We start from the raw sequence: 6000 nt of genomic DNA on the forward strand, positions 1-6000 counted from the left end.
TTTACATACGTGATACACAACACACAATTCTTATGGATTTACATATCTCACATCTAAACTTTCATATTTACATATGTAGCACTCAAATATTTAATATCATTTTAAAAATAGCACTATCGTCATTTTTTAAAAATCAAATACATCTTTTCATCAGCACCAAAGTGCTTTGTATGTAAATACCAAAGTGCTTGTGCTTTGTATGTAAATATGAAAGTATAGGTGTGAGATATGTAAATACATAAGAATTTTGTGCTACGTATATAAATTTTCTTTAATTTTATTATGTTGATTTTTATTTATTTATTTATTTGAGGTAAAATTTGTTGTTCATTGAAGGCATTCATTTAGTATGATGGCTATCGTATTTGATACGGGAAACAAGGTAAATACAATAATATGTAGTTTCTAAATTCAGAAAGGAAAGAAATCTGGACCCAAAAAAGGGAAATAAAATCTATAATGAATATGGAAGGGCGCCACTCCAAGATAATGATTTCTCTTCTTATTATGGAATGATATGGGAAAGGTTCTTACAATCAATCAAAATACATTATCTATCATCAGGCCACATGTTAGACTCTCCTAATTACAAGTATGTCATCCTAAAACATAAAGACACAAATAACAAATTAAAACACATAAACCAGGACATATAACCTAAAATAAAATCTCTAGCTCCCGCATTATTCTCTCAGGGTTGTAAGGTTCCCTTATATTGAGCAGTCTTACAGTTTAATTACTAATGAGCAGCCAGCTTAGAGACATTGAAAAATGACGAAGTCACTCTAATCCTCAGGTAGGTCAAGATAGGTGATCCAAACATCCGTTATCTTCTTTATAGTAATCTTATCCTTACCAGGACTGATTTCATGAATTGAATTCAATATCTCAACAGGGTTGAAAGTGGCATCAAGATCTACTTGCATAGAATTTATCGCTTGGAACTTCACTTGGTCAGACCCATTAGCATTTCCATCTTGAACTTCATTTCAAGTTTTTGCAGTTGCAGATGGTATTGTAGAAGCTTCATGTACAGAAAGCTTGGAGAGTAACTTAGAATGCCCCACTTAGAGTACTCGTGTTCATCATCTAGTAAATTCAGATAGGTCCTTTGATTTTCATTTAAGTTAGAAGATCCAATGGCAAGATAATCCATTTTCTTAAGCTCTGAAGTAGAAATCAAATGACTTCCAAAATTGCCTGTACTAGTCAAATCTGGAGGTGTCGTCTTAAAGGCATTGGAGCTGAAGGAAGGAGATCTCCATGGAGGCAAGGATTACATCCAAGATTTAGCCATCTCAATTGGAGAACCAACATCTTCTTTCTACCTACATTGATTCATGCGTGTGTTTGAAATGCAAGGTCCATAAGTTCGATCATAAGTAAGACTACGAGACAACTTTTCTCTTCAAACAATTTATTTGCCTCCATAACAGCATTGTTGTAAAGATCACGAAAAACTGCTTTCTGAGTATACAATAGTGGAGAGAAGGATGCTAAGATTCTGGAAGAAAAATTGGATATTCCATACTGATTCCTGCCATTGTTCAAAGTTGGCACAATATTCTGAGTTCCCTCACCAATTTCAACAGAATCTGAATCTGATACTTGTGATCGAATTCTCTCAACCAATTTGCTGTATTCATCTCTCGTAAACGTCTCCTGCATAAGCAATCGCTCGATATCAAGCTTTATTTCGCTTTTTGGAATAATGTTTAGTACCTCCACATTTATATCCGCCTCACATTCTCTAATTTTAAAAACAACTAAATCCTCGGAGCGCAATTGATCCTCATACTCCTATGTATGTGCTGAACCCTGAAGATGCAAGCTAATGCAGCCTGTAATTTCTCAGTTGGAAGATCAATCAAACTTGGAAATATTGGTAAAACCTCATCATTTGATTCAGATAATATAATAACATGTGTGGTATAGCATAAGCATTCTGAGTTCATGTTCTTTCTTACTATCCAAATCTAAAATAATATGACTTTGTAATAGTGAAAGCATATCACCATCAACATCACTTTTTCTCGCAGTGTACTCAGGCGCCAGACAACATAGAAATTATTCATGAAAAATTTCTACTAGTACTGGAACCTTGTCAAACATTATTGTCCAAGAATAAGGGGAAGGATTGCAAGAGAATCCCCACCTCTGGTGCTCCTCTAATGCAAGCCAAGAATAAGAGCCATCAACATCATCTGTATCTAAAGAAATATCATAAAGAGAACCAAATTGTTGAACAAGTATACCAATCACATCAAAAAGTTCTGAAGAGGCTGTTTTTGCTTCATTTTTTAAATTATGCGGCAAAGAGAGTGAAAAATGCTTTGCCCTTTGGGAGCACTATCTGGACACCAAACACCAACAAATCCAATTACTGGTGCATCCAACCTTCTAATATTAACATCACTGCAATTCTAATATGTAGTATATTTGTCTTCTTTTTTTCATGTTTGGGGGGAATCACGTCAGGCATGCCACTAGCATCTAATGAAATGAGATCAAGCATAACATTCCCACTTAGTTTATTCAAACCAATATGAACTCTATTGTTAAAAGAACAGGAGCCATCATTATCAGACTGATCATTCGACGATAATTCAGATTGCCTTGAGTTTAAAGAATCATATACTTCAATAGTGATAGCCCTTCTAATTTCAATGTTGTTCACAATATAACTCTTCCAGATCATGCTGCCAAACATCGTACCATGAAATTTTGACAACAGGAACTCCAATGCATTTCTCCTTATCATACACGGGCTGATCATGTATAGTTAGTCATGATGATTCCGACAACAGACCGTCAAACCCATCAAAGCTTTAGGATTCTTGATGAAATGGGTTTTCATCTCCCTCTAAAATTTTATTTTCTTGATCATTCGCATGTTCTTCCAATTTTAGTAGTTCGAGAACAGGTATCCTTTCTTGAAGACATTGGATCTCCAGTTGTAAACATTCCATAACCAAATCTTGGGTTGGACAGATATTGTTCCTCATGCACGGTAACTTCAGTTGCTTTAGTCACCGAAAAAGAGAAAATGACGGCTAGAACTTCTTCAGCAAAGATGAAGGCGTGGAGGACAACAGCTGGGTGAATTTAATTTTGAAGGCTAGGGAAAATAGCAAGACATCATCACCAAGTATGACCTAGTCCTAGAACAGCCTGCACTAAAACTCTTGAAACAACCACAGTAATGTTGGAATGGGATAACCGAGACTCCTCTACTTCAACTGGATAAAACTCTTAATAAAACAAAAAGGAACAAGCGAAGAGCAGCGCAAGCTTGGGAAAATAGCAAGACGTCATCACCAAGAATGACCTGGTCCGAGAACAGCCTGCAGTAAAACTCATGAAACAGCCACAGTAATATTGGAATAAGATAACCGAAAAATGCGGCCAGAACCCGCAAGAACTTGCTGGAATAATCAGAAAACCAGATTTCTAAAAAAATTGGAACTGCAAAACTGGAAGAACTGGAATCCAGACAGAAATCAACAAATATGAACTGCAGAACAGTGGAAAGCCTGGACAACAAACCCAGGAAAATCTGAAGGTCACACTTAGGGGGTACTGTGGCTGCAAGTAGGATTTAAGTTAAATATTAGTAAATCCGGATTTATGAAATCTAAATATTATTAAATCAGAAATTAAATTTGGTTCAATTAAGGTTAAATCCAATTAATTCCATTTGGTTTGTTTGGTATAAATCTATTTGATTCCAACTAATTAGTGGATTTAATAAAAGAAACAAGCAAAAATTGGATTTAACTTCACAACCGATTAACCGATTTATATTGTTTAGCTTGATTTACGTTAAATCTAACTTAAATTATGTTGAAAATATCATACCAAACACCCCCTTATGTGAGAAAGGAGAAGTTCTTGGAATTCCAGATAACCACAAGACAGCTCTTGAAACCACCGAAGTCTGGAAAATAGGAAAGAAAAAAGGGTTAAATGTGCAAGAACTTGGAGAAGGAAGAGAAAAGATGTGCAAAAATTATGCTCTGATACCAAGATGATACCGGAAACAAGGTAAAAACAGTAATATGTGGTTTCTAAATTCAGAAAACTTGGAGAAGGAAGAGAAAAGATGTGCAAAAATTGTGCTCTGATACCAAGATGATACGGGAAACAAGGTAAAAACAGTAATATGCGGTTTCTAAATTCAGAAAAAAAAAGAAATCTGGACCGAGTTCTCTAAGAAGGGAAATAAAATACATAAACTGAAATAAAGATGACTTATCATCACCTGAGCACCACTCCAGGATACTTAATTCACTTCTTAACCATGAAGGATATGGGAAAGGCTCTTACAACCAATCAAAATACTCTCTCGATCCTCATCCCATACAAAACAACCCTTATTTATAGAGGCTAGACTCTCATAATTACAAGTATGTCGTCCTATAACATAGAGACACAAATAACAAACTAAAACACATAAACCAGGACCTGTAAAGTGAAATGAAAACTCTGGCTCCCACATCATTATTTGGTTGATCTCAGTTCTACTCGATGACATATTTTATGATTTTTTTTAATTTAAATGAGTAGTATACTTGCACCTTTGCTTGACACTCAACAAAGTTTCATTTTTCTGAGTTATCAGAACTGCTAACTAATTATTGGTACCGTAAAATTATGTCTTTAGAATTTTTATCATTATTGAACTTTGTTCTATAGTTTTGAAAATGAAAACATGATCTTAGTGTTCTTTTTGCAAATATTTCCTTTTCTTTCCATCAATATGAAGTTTAGCTTTTCTGAAAGATATAGCGTAACAATTTACTTTGAAAAACATCCAGAATATCGAATAATGGTTATGCTGGTATCTTGTTCTCTTTATTGGTTGGATTTCAATTTTCATATAAAGAGAAGCCTGATCCCTCCCTTCACAATGCTATGTTCTTCCCTTATTTTCTCCCTTGATATATAAAAATGGGACATTTACATGTATAGCATACAACTCGTATGTATTAACATATCTCACGCCTAAACTTCCTTATTTCCACATATAGCACTCAAATATCTAAAATCACATAAAAGATAGCACTATTATCACTTTTTAAAAGTAAAATTCACATTTTCAGGCATAGGTATAAAGCACCAAAATGCTATGTAAATATGAAAGCTTAGGTGTGAGATATGTAAATACATAAAAACTTGTTCTATGTATATAAATTTTCCTGTAAAAAATTGAACTTATATAGCCCACATACACGTGCTTAGCTTCACTGGGCAGACTTGTGAAAACTGCTTAGATTTTAAGACAACTGTCCTGTGTTGTCGGCTGAAAATATCCCTGCATCACTATAATTACTCTCTGATTTCAACACATACTAACTTTTGGTCATGTGATTTCCTCCAGTGATGTCTGCAATATCCGTCTCCTCTATAATAATCATTTGTTTCTGTCTAACTGCTTTTACCTTTTGGAAAATGATTTTTTTTGGGGCATTTACATAAATACCGCACAATTCTTATATATTTATATATCTAGCACCTAAACTCTCATATTTGCATACAAAACACTCAATTCCTTGACATCACATCAAAAATAGCACATATTTTCATGCATTGGTTTTTAATATTAAAATGTTATAAATCTAAATATTAAACTTTAGGTGTTAGATATGTGAATGCATAAGAATTGTATGGTATGCATGTAAACTCCCCTTCTTTCTTTACTAGATACTATGCACCATGTATTGTTTAGGCTTGCTAAAAGAAGTTTTGTTTGTGCGAGCATGCGTGCATGGGGGGATTAGGCGTGCAACTAGAAGTTCAAAAATTTTCTTAAATTCTTCCAACTCAGTCTCACAAATTTGCATTGCATATTACAAATAAGGCTATCCAATAGTTGCAATAGAAATGTAGGCAAGTGTAAAAGATATGATATGGCTAACAATAGAGTGACAAGCAGTGAGCGCAATATAAATGATTTTGCTTGATAATATTAACACACAAACTAGTGAATCAATTAATGTA

The sequence above is a fragment of the Phalaenopsis equestris genome, unplaced genomic scaffold (assembly GCF_001263595.1).
Source record: "Phalaenopsis equestris unplaced genomic scaffold, ASM126359v1 Scaffold000090, whole genome shotgun sequence".
Lineage (NCBI taxonomy): Eukaryota > Viridiplantae > Streptophyta > Magnoliopsida > Asparagales > Orchidaceae > Phalaenopsis > Phalaenopsis equestris.